The sequence below is a fragment of the Tenrec ecaudatus genome, chromosome X, assembly GCF_050624435.1.
Source record: "Tenrec ecaudatus isolate mTenEca1 chromosome X, mTenEca1.hap1, whole genome shotgun sequence".
Taxonomy (NCBI): Eukaryota; Metazoa; Chordata; class Mammalia; order Afrosoricida; family Tenrecidae; genus Tenrec; species Tenrec ecaudatus.
The window spans coordinates 146081210-146092541 of NC_134548.1; the positions used below are offsets into that span (position 1 = coordinate 146081210).

General features: G+C 41.1%; 2 pseudogenes; one reads left to right on the forward strand and one right to left on the reverse strand.

The window, feature by feature from the left end:
* Positions 1-345: 345 nt before the first annotated feature.
* Positions 346-470, forward strand: LOC142435349 (small nucleolar RNA SNORA36 family; annotated as a pseudogene).
* An 8930-nt stretch (positions 471-9400) lies between these two features.
* Positions 9401-9795, reverse strand: LOC142434155 (MICOS complex subunit MIC10 pseudogene; annotated as a pseudogene).
* Positions 9796-11332: the final 1537 nt, after the last annotated feature.

Genomic DNA, 11332 nt, shown 5'->3' on the forward strand with positions numbered 1-11332 from the left:
ATCGCACACTGACAATTTTGGAAAAATTCACTGAAACGAAAAGTAAAATACTCTGGATAAGATGTGGAGATATAGGACTCTTTCACATTGCTGATGAGACGGTAGGATTGTACAACCATAATGAAAATCAGTAAGGCCCTTGGTCAAACAAATGCAGATAACTTATGATCCAGCAATCCTTCTACTGGGAACACACCCTTAAGAAATTAAGACTACAACACGAACAGACATGCACATCTATGTTTATTATAGCAATTTCCACAATAGCAAAACAACCCTAAACCCTAACTATCAGAGGAATGGATAAACAAGTTCTCATACATTCATATCATGGAATTTTATCCATCAATAAAAAACAGTGGTTCAGGGCAGCTTCCCTGTTCTGTTAATTAAACTTTGAGACATTAAAACAGGCTTGGGAAAATGAGTAGAAAATATTATTCTTTTCATTTTGTTTCTGGCCTATATTTAAAATAAAATACAATAAAATAAAAAACAGTGATCTCTCTCTTAAACACTAGAAGGCGTGGAGAAAACTAGAGAATATTATGCTTAGCAAAAACAGTAAATATTACAAAGATAATTACTTAGTGTCACCATTTAAACAAAACATAACTTTTCATTGTAGTTCAGTTAAGAATTTGTAAAGCCAATTTGTGTACAACTCAACAATGCACATGCAGCTTGTGTCATGGCCTGGACTGTGAGCCTTAATTTAGCACACTCACCCCACTTTCTCTGCATTTTTGCAGCTTATCCATGTCCTGTGTGTCTGTTTTTCTTTTTCTTCATGTTTATTTTTATTTTTATTACAAGATCATTTTATTGGGGGCTCTTACAAATCTTAAAGCAACCCACACATCAATTGCATCAATCACATTTGCGCATATGTTGCCATCATTCTCTTCTAGACATTTACTTTCTATTGAGCCCTTGGTATGAGCTTCTCTCTTTTCCTTCCCTCTCACCCCCGCACCCCACCCATATGACCACTATCATGACCCCAGTACTGCCCTTCACTCGGGTTAAACAGGAGCATGTGCACAGATACAGATAAGCGATAAGAGCTTGGAACCCAGGGAGGAGAATGGGAGTAGCAATACCAGAAGGGTAGGGGAAAGGTGGGGAGAGGAGGGAAGGAAAAGGAACCAATCTCAATGATAGACACATGACACTCCACCCACAGACTAGGGGGACAAACAACAGAAATTGTGGGGGAAAGGAGACAGTAATCGGTGCAAGATATGAAATAATGACAATTTATAATATCACCACTGCTATAATGAAAAACAAAGAAAAAACATGGTGTATACACCAATAGACAGGACTTTGGTGGCTATAAACCATGGTGAGGATGGCACAAGACCCAGTGTTGTGTTGTTGGGCATAGAATTGTTATGTGTTTGAATTGACCCATGACACCCCACGACAGCATCAATAGTTCATAATGCTCTTATACTACAGACATCTATCAGCTATCTATCGAGTTTGGTTTCAGACCACCGCAACCAAACAAATATCACAGCAGAACAAGTCAGACAAAATCATTTAATTTCCTAAACTTGTGGTTACACCATACTGTAGTCTATTAATGCAGCCCTGATGGTATACATCCCATGAGGTGCTAACTGCAAGGTCAACAGTTTGAACCCAGTAGCTACTCAGTCTGCTCCCAGAAGATAATGATAATGATAACTTCAGAACCATTACATAAGGTTGCTATGAGTGCGATTTGACTTTATGTTTTTTTGTGTGTGTGTAGTTACTTATGAACAGAAATATGAAGCTGTCTGCTCCCATAACATTTTATAATCTTGGGAGTCCTGTGTAGCATGTCTACTCTGCCCTACAGAGTTGCTGTACATTGTGGTCACCCTAATGGCAGTGGATAGGAATAGTAAGTTATGAAATAATAAGTTGTATAAAAAAACTTTGCTGGAGCTGGTTCCTCCAGAGTGGTGGTTTTAGGACATTCAAAAATCTTCCCTCTGCTAGAGACCTCTATGAAAGTCATGAAATTACCAGAGGAAATAATGATCAGTGTATGGAGACTGACCAAAGGGCTTTTTACAACACATTGAGAAACATTTATTCAATAAAATCTGCAGAAAATTGATAAGAATAGGGAAAGGCCAGGCTGGGAGGTAGGAATGCACATATATCCTCACACAATCATGCCTACCAGGCAGAAGAATAATTCTAGAGGACTCAGCATTTGACTGGCATTTTCCACTTCCCCTAGCTCCCTGGAAAGGAAGACCTATTTCTGGGTGTATTGGTAGCCGAGAACATTGGCACGTCCCATTTTATATTGTTCTATGCAGCGAATGGTCTGTATCAACATGTTTCGAACAGTGGACTGCATTACCTGCTTCGCAAGCCCCAATTCCAGCTGCTTAAGGTGGATTGCGGAGGGGTGAAGAGTCTAGTCCCTCTTCTGCACAGTTTTGTGTTGGGTTGAAGCTGCTCCATTGACTCAGGAACTGAGTTTCACTCGCATTGACATCACTTTCCAGATGTAAGAGCTATTCTGGACGTCTATATTAGCTGGTGAACATTGGCACATAGTATTTTCTTCGGCTCTGGGCTGGAGAAGAGCTAGTTATACCAGGGAAGTAGAAGCAGCCAGTAGGTTGCCTCAGTTCTCCATTTCTGCCCACATCTGATGGAACTGCCAGAAGTTCAAATCCGTTTGTGAAGAGGACGAGAAGCAGAGGATATCACTGTTGCCCTCAGATAGATTGATCGTGGCTGAGAGCAGGAAAAGCCCCAAAAGACATTTTCTTATGCTTGATTGACTATGTAAAGGCATTTGACTACGTGGATCATAACAAACTCTGGATAATATTGTAAAAGAAAAGAAATTCAAGAAAACTTATACTCATGCAGAACCTGCACATAAACCAAAAGGCAGCAACACAAACAGAACAGGGGGATATTTAGTGGTTTTAAACTTAGAAAAGTTTCGGTAAGGGTTATTTTCATTCACCATACAGATTCAACTTATGTGCTGAGTAAATAATTTGAGAATCTAGGCTACATGAAGAAGAACACAGCATAAGGATTGGAGGAAGGCTTATTATCAATCTGTGATATGCAGATGACACAACCTTGCTTGTTGAAAGTGCAGTGAACGTGAAGCACTTACTGATGAATATCAGATTAGATTGGATCTCAATGTTGAGAAACAAAATCATCACAACTGGACCAATAAGAAACATCATGGTAAACCCACACGAGATTAATGCTGTCAAGTAGAGCATTTTACTTGAATCCACAATCAACACCCATGGAAACAGCAGTCAAGAAATCAAATGACCGATTGCAATGGGTACATCCGTTGAGTGGGTCTGTTTGAAATACAGAAGAGTAAAGATGCCACTTTGAGGATGAAGGTGCTCCTCGTCCAAATCATGGTATTTTAAATCACATCATACACATGCGACAGATGTACAATACGGAAAACATACCCGGAGAACTGATGCATTTACATTATGGTGTGATAGAACATTGAAAGTGCTGTGGATTTCCAGAAGAACAAACAAATCTGTGTTGGAGGAAGTACAGCCAGAATATTCTTTAGAAGCCAGTCTGGTGGGAGCTAGTTTCATAGACCAAATTTCAGACATGTTATCAGGAGAGGCCAGTCCCTGGGGAAAGTCAGCTTGCTAGGTAAAGGAGAGGGTCAGTGAAAAAGAAGAATTATGGATTGATACAATAGTTGCAAAATGGGCTCAAACCAAACAACAGTTGTGAGGATGGCATTTGACTGGGCCATGTTTTGCTCTTTTGCAATTGTACACAAGGTCATTGTGAATCAGAGCAGACTAAGTTTCAGCTAACAACAGACAGCGATCTACATCTATTGCCTGCTCTGTAGGAAGGCTGCAGGTAGCAAGCTGGACAACCTGGGAAGAATAAATCTTTCATTTTCCATACCTCCTGCTCTGTGGCATAGACATTCTGCTTATAGTATAGCAGGAACAAGCTTCGATGATTGACAACACTCTATGCTTGCCAAGAGACCTGCTTCTTTTGAACCAGATTGTGGAACAATGTATGCCTCAGGGAACTACTAAAAACAATAGAGCCATCATCTGGTAATTAATAGAGGATGACACCTGAAAGTGATATACAGAAAGACAAAAGGCAAAAGTTTAATGGGAAGATCAGGAAAGGGGGACAATCAACGACAGCCCAACTAAAACCAATTATCTCTGATGATCTGCAAGAGTGTGTACATGCCCAAGGGCACAACTTTCTCAAGTGCAATAAGAAAAGGGACTTCTTAGATACTAGTCTCTAGCTGATGGAGAGAAAGTATATACAATGTTGGAACAGGAAAACCAGTCTCAATGTTACACAGATACAATGGCAATAGTACATGGAAAGCTTTCTGTTATGGGTTTTAACAATCATTGGCCAATAAGGGACTTTTCTAAATGGCATCGAGGCAAGGATAACCTCTAGGCAGTCAGGGTGGAGATAAAAATTAGAAAACTTTGAGTAGGGTCACCAGAGGCTGCAAATTGGTGGACACATAGACTTAAATAAGCTAGTCCAGGCAAGTAACTGAAGAAATGAAAGAACAAGCTCGTGATGTTGGGAATTTTCATTTCCAGAGTTGCTATATCATCTAGATCCTCTCATAGAGGGGTTTAGGAGAGGAGATGGGTCAGTCAGGGTGCGATGTAGTACCGATAAAGAACACAGCTTTCCCCTAGATCCTGGATGCTTCCTCCCCCCAACTACCATGACCCGAATTCTACCTTGCAGGAATGGATAGGGCAGAGGTTGTGCACTGGTGTATATGGGAGCTGGAGGCACAGGGAATCCAGGGTGGACAATACCTTCAGGACCAGGGGTGTGAGGGGCGATGCTGGGAGAGTGGGTTGGAAAGGGGGAACAGATTACAAGGATCCACATGTGACCTCCTCCCTGGGAGAGGGACGGCAGAGAAGGGGGGAAGGGAGACTCCGGATAGGGCAAGATATGACAAAATAACAATCTATAAATTATCAAGGGCTCATGAGGGAGGGGGGAGCGGGGAGGGAGGGGAACAAAAAAAAAGAGGACATGATGCAGAGGGCTTAAGTGGAAAGCAAATGCTTTGAGAGTGATTAGGGCAAAGAATGTACAGATGTGCTTTATACAATTGATGTATGTATATGTGTGGATTGTGATAAGAGTTGTATGAGCCCCTAATAAAATGTTTAAAAATATATATCATCTAGAATGTCCTGTTGTCCGCAAAATGAATAAATAAAATATGAGTCATGGAAAGAAACAACGAAGTGTGACCCATAAATAGGAAAAGAGCAGACAACAAAAACTGTCTTTGTGAGAACTCAGATATCATATTTAGCAGACAAAATATCAAAAGTAGATATTAGAAATTTGTTCAAAGAATGAAAAGGAACCATGATTAAATACGTAAAAGAGAGACACAGAATAATGGTGTGAAGACTTCTGAAGACCATATCTCCACAGAAAGAAACATAATTATTGAAAAATATTTGTAATACAACCATTCAAAGATTTTGGAAATTTGCCTAAAGGAATGGAGCAATGGAAGAATCATATATATATTTTTAAATCAGCTAAATCACTTTGATCATCCTTATGCAATGCCCAGCTTTCACATAAGTATAAGGCAACTGAAAATACTATGGCTTGGGTCAGGAGTCCTTTAGTCCTCAAAGTGACATCCTGGCTTAGCAATATTTTATGGAGGTTTTGTGCAGCAGATTTAGCCAATACACTGCATGATTTGATTTTGGATCCAAGCAAGACAAGATCCTTGAAAATGCAACCTTTTCTCCATTTAGCATGATGTTGCCTATTGGTCCAGTCAGTTGTAAGTATTTTGGTCTTCTTTACATTGACTTGTACTCCATACTGAAGCTGTGATCCTTGATCTTCATAAACAAGGGCCTCAATTCCTCCTCACTTTCAGCAACGAGGTTATGCCATCTGCGTATTGCAGGTAGCTAATAAGAGATGAGCCAGTCCGAGTGCAATGTAGCATCGATGCAACATACAGCTTTCCTCTAATTCTCTAGTGCTCCTCCCCATCACTATCATGATCTCAATTCTACCTTACAAATCCGGCTAGACCAGAGCATGTACATGGGTACAGATAAGAGATGGAAACACAGGGAATCTAGGATAGAAAAGCCCTTCAGGACTAATAATAAGAGTAGTGATACCAGGAGAGTAAGGGGAAGGTGGGAGAGAAAGAGGGATCTGATCACAATGAGAGATATATAACCCCCTCCCAGGGGGACAGACAACAGAAAATTGGGTAAAGGGAGACAACAATCAGTGTAAGACATTAAAAATATATAGAGAGAGATGATCAAGGGTTCATGAGGGAGGGAGGGAGGGTGTGGGAGGGGGGTAAAATGAGCTGATTCCAATGGCTCCAGTAGAAAGAATGTTTTGAAAATGATGATGATGATGGCAACAAATGTACAAATGTGCTTGATGCAATGGATGGATATATGATTGTGATAAGAGCTGTAAGAGCCCCCAGTAAAACGATTAAAAAAAAAAGACTTCCTCAATCCTGATGTTATATTCTTCTTTAAATCATCCGGTTTCACAGATTATTTGCTCAGGATACACATTGAATAAGTATCATGCGAGGATACAACCTATTTCCCGATTTTTAACCGTGCAGTTTTTCCTTGTCCAGCTAGCAGAATTGCCTCTCGGTTCATCCGGAGAAGTGCATGGTGTGCGCAGTCACCTGTTTTTGTCATAGAAAAACTGTATTTGGTCAAGTCATGGGTCTTGAAAAATTCTGTCATGTGATCTCCAGCTTTGCTTCTATCACCAACTGCTTGTCTTCCAAGTACCCTTTCTTCCTCTTTGTTTCCAATGTTTGCATTTCTATTGCTCATAATTATCAACGCATCTCCATTGCATGATTGATCAATTTCTGACAAGTCTTTGGCATAATTCTTCTATTTCTGCATCACTTGTTTTTGTGGTTTGTGCATAAATTTGCTGGGTACTTGTATTGAAACATGTATTCAACATGGATAGATAGAATCCCATATGCTCTTAAAATATGAATGAAAAGACATTGCTATTGAAAACTGTTGGACACGGGAAAAGGAAGTAAGATGGGGAAAATTGTCTGGCAGTGGCCACTAAGTGGATCGCTTTCAAGAAACAGAAATGAAATTCTTAAAAGAATGGTGGGACATTAGACGTTTCCACTGAAGCAAAAATGGCCAGTTTGTTGAGATTTCCATGGAAACATTCAAAATACTAGATAAGGGAGATTGGTGAGAAAGAGTAGAATGAACCACTGAATGGGGGTGTCCATGGTACACCCTTTCTCTGGCATGGGTATCATCATCCAACAGGTGTGAGCATTGGGTGGTGTGTTTGCAGAAGCTGCAGGTCAGTTTGGCATAGAGGGATTTTGGCCTCTCTGGCGTCCACTCTCCTCCTGCAAGTTGCTATGGGAGAAGGGCTCTGTGATGTCTCAGCCTCTCCAGGGTTTTCATTGGCTGAGGGTGTTGCCATAACGACTGACCAAACAAAGCTGACCTGTTTTGCTCTTCATTGCCTGAAGGTGTTTTTAAGGAGGTCAAGAGACTTGGGAGAAATTCACTGTGGGTTCCAGGAAGGATGAAGTGATGGAGAAGGCAGATGTGACTGAGAAGTCACAAGATCCTGATGTAGATAAGGATCAAAGAGACACAATGGAAAAATCAAACCATCACAAGCACCTGTGGCAATGAGAAGTGGTAGAGCCCCCACCACCCACACAGGATTATGGAAAAAGAAAGGTCAGGTGATCTAATCCGTGCTCTTCTTCTTCACCTTCCACTCATTTCCTGACACATGCCCCCTCCCCAAGTGAAGCCTCTTCTCACGGTAATACCCTTGCTACCCTGTCCCCATTTTCTTTCACATTACTGGTTTCTCTCTATTTTATTTCCAGATGGACAAGAGATTGCAAAACCTGTTTTGAACAGAATTCACAAAAACTGGCTGGAGCAAAGAAGTCAGCAGCAGCAGTCCTTGACTACAGGAAGAACACAAAAGAAGAAGGACATCCACCACAAGAGATAGAGGTCCCAGAGAACACCAGTCCTCCATGTCATGTGACATCTCTTGCTCACACAGTTGGAACAGCATTAAAGTACCTGGTGTGGACTCAGGAATTTCTGGAGAAACCCTGAATGATATAGACACCAGATCATACACTCAGAAGGTATATTGATGATTTGTTTATGATTAAAATAAATTCCACAGGTAGGAAGAGATGTGTGTGTCTGGGGTTCTTTGATGGGGAAGAGGGAGGGGAGGAAGAGAAGTCCAAGGCGTTTTAAGAGGAGGGCAGGGGCCCCCCATAGTCAGTGAGTCAGATGGTGTGTGGGACTAGGAATTGAAGACAAATGTCACCCGTGACCCAAAAGGAAGGAGTACAAAATGTGGGTGTGTGTACTGGGACGAACTCAGCTATTTGGGGTGGCAGTGTCATTCCCCAACAAAGACACTCAGGTTCTTGCTGTCCTCCAATTGTGATGCCACGGTTTTCTTCATGTAGTCCAACTTCTCTGATGATTTGCTCAGCATATAGATTGAACAAATATGGTGAGAGGATACAACCATGATACCTAACGTTATTTGTGTTAAATAATGCCGTTGTCCGTTTTCTCCTCAAAACTGCCTCTTCCTCCACGTACTGGCTCCGCGGGCACACAATGAAGGGTTCTGGAATTCCCATTTTCTCTCAAGGCTATCCATATGTGTTATGATCCACACAGTCGACTGCCTTGGCATAGTCAATAAATAACAAGGCACCATCTATCAGGTATTATCTGCTTTCTGCCAAGATATTTCTGACATCAGCAATGGCATGCCTTGTTCTACGTTCTCTTCTGAATCTGACCTGAACATTTTGCAGCTTGCTGCCAATCAATGTAGTGCTGCAACCATTGACATATTCACTTCAGGGAAATTTTACTTTCATGTGATATTAGTGTTACTGTACAGTCGTCTCAGCATTCTGTTGGGTCTCCTTTCTTGGAATGGGGACAGACATGGATCTTTTCCAGTCTGCTGGCCAAGCAGCTGTCTTCCAAGCTTCCTGGTAGAGAAACCTACGTGCTTCCAGCTTTTTGAAACCTTTCAACTGGTAGTCCATGAATTCATGAAGCCTGGTTTTTGGATAATGTTTTCACTGTAGCTTGACCGTCTTCCCCAGTACCAGTGGATCTAGCTCATACACTACCTCCTGAAACGGTGGAATGTCCACTAGCTCCTTTCCCTACAGTGACTCTCCTGTATCTTTTTTTTTGGGGGGGGGGGCTTCCGATTTTGTTTATTTCCTTTAAGATCATAAGACCGCCTCCTTTCAATTTCCAGAGAGAAATACAAAACAAGAAACAGACTTTGTTTCAAATGCATAAACAGTGTGCTGGAGTATAAAGCATTACTGATCACATTGTTCAGAAGAATGTCAGCTGACTCCAGGGCACTTCAATGTTCCTGAGGAATAAACACGATTTCTCTTCTTCCCAGCGGGATGGTCTCAGGTCATTGCTCTTTGACAAATTTTCCATGAAGAAGATACGGAGCCTGGAAATCGTGCTGACAGTTGGAGTAGGCCACCCCCAATCCCATGCCAGAACCAAAGGCTACCGGTCACATTCTTCTTTTGAAGAAGGTAAGGGAGAAAATAATTCCTAATCCAAAACCAGTACCTATCTTCACAACCGCGTCACCCAAGCACCAGTCCCACTTCCTGCCGCCGCGGTCCGAGTCCGACATGTTCTCCACCGGCAGCTCCAGCTCTCCTGACTCTCTTGTATCTTTTCCAGCTTCATTTGCAGCTCCTGGATTATTCAATATTTCCCCCATAGAACCTTTCAATATTGCAACTCAGGACATGACCTTTTCTCTTGCATTCTTTCAGCTTAACACATACCAAACTTGCTCTTTCCTTTTGTGTTTCTAAGTCTAGTTCTTGTTGCTTTTCATTATAATTTTTGAGGTTTCCTTCTCCAGCTGCCCTTTGAACTCTCCGCTTCAGCTCGGGGACTTCCTCATTTCTCCCATTTGCCCTCGCTACTCTAGAGTAGGAGCAAGTTTCAGCATCTCTTCTGAAATCCACTCAGGTCTTGTCTTTCTTTCCTGTCTTTTCAAGACCCCTTTGCTTGCTTCGTGCAGGATGTTCGGGGCATTCATCAGTAGTTCTTAAGCTGTCCGCAAAATTCAAGTGGGAGCACCTCAAGGTCATACTTTGGCTATTATAGATTTATTTTAATTTTCTTCAGCTTCAACCTGAACTTACATATGAGAAATTGATGGTCTGTTACACAGTCAGCCCCTGGCCTGGTTTTAGCTGCTGATATTGAGCGTCACCATCGTCTCTCCATGGATGTAGTCTATTTGATTTCCATGTATTCCTTCTGCCAAAGTCCACATGTATAGTACCTTTTGTGTTGTTGAAAAGGCTATTTGCAATGAAGAAGTCCTTGGTCTTGCAAAATTCTTTTGTGTGATTTCCAGCTTCATTTCTATCACCAAACCACTTTTTCCAACTATAATTCCTTCCTCTTTGTTACCAACTTTACATTGCAAAAACCAAATATTATGAATGGATCTTGATTGTATGTTTGACCAGTTTCAGACTAAAGACATTGGTAGAGTTCCTCAATTTCTGCATCACTAGCTCTAGTGATGAGTGAATAAAATTGAAATAGTTGTGTTGATTGGATATCCTTGTAAGGGAATAGACATGATCCTAACACAGGCAGCGTTGTACTTCAAAGTAGATCTTGACATGTCCTTTTTGACCATGAATACAATGTCATTCTTCTTGATTGTGCCACTTCTGGCATAATGAACCATATGATTTTCTGATTCAAAGTGACCAATACCAGTCCATTTCAGCTCACTAATGCCTAGAATATAGATCTTCATATGTTCTATTTCATTTTTGATGACTTCTGATTTTCCTAGATTCATAATTTGCACATTCTAAGTCCCAACTTTTAGTTGATGTTCGTAGCTCTGTCTTCTCCTTTTGAGTAGTGCCCCACCAGCAAACAAAGACCCCAAAGGCTTTTATCCCAAATCCTTCACTCCATCTGTGTCAATTCAGTAGACTCTACTTTAAGAAGGTAGATCTTCCTCAATAATATTTTGAATGCCTTTTGACCCACGAGTCTCATTTTCTTACACTATCTCTGATAATGTTCTGCCTCAATTCATTAGGTTTTCAGTAACTGACCTTTTTTTATGCTATCCATAGGCATTTCAGTCTCTAATTCATTTGGAGTAGGTATGCTATTCATTCTTTGTT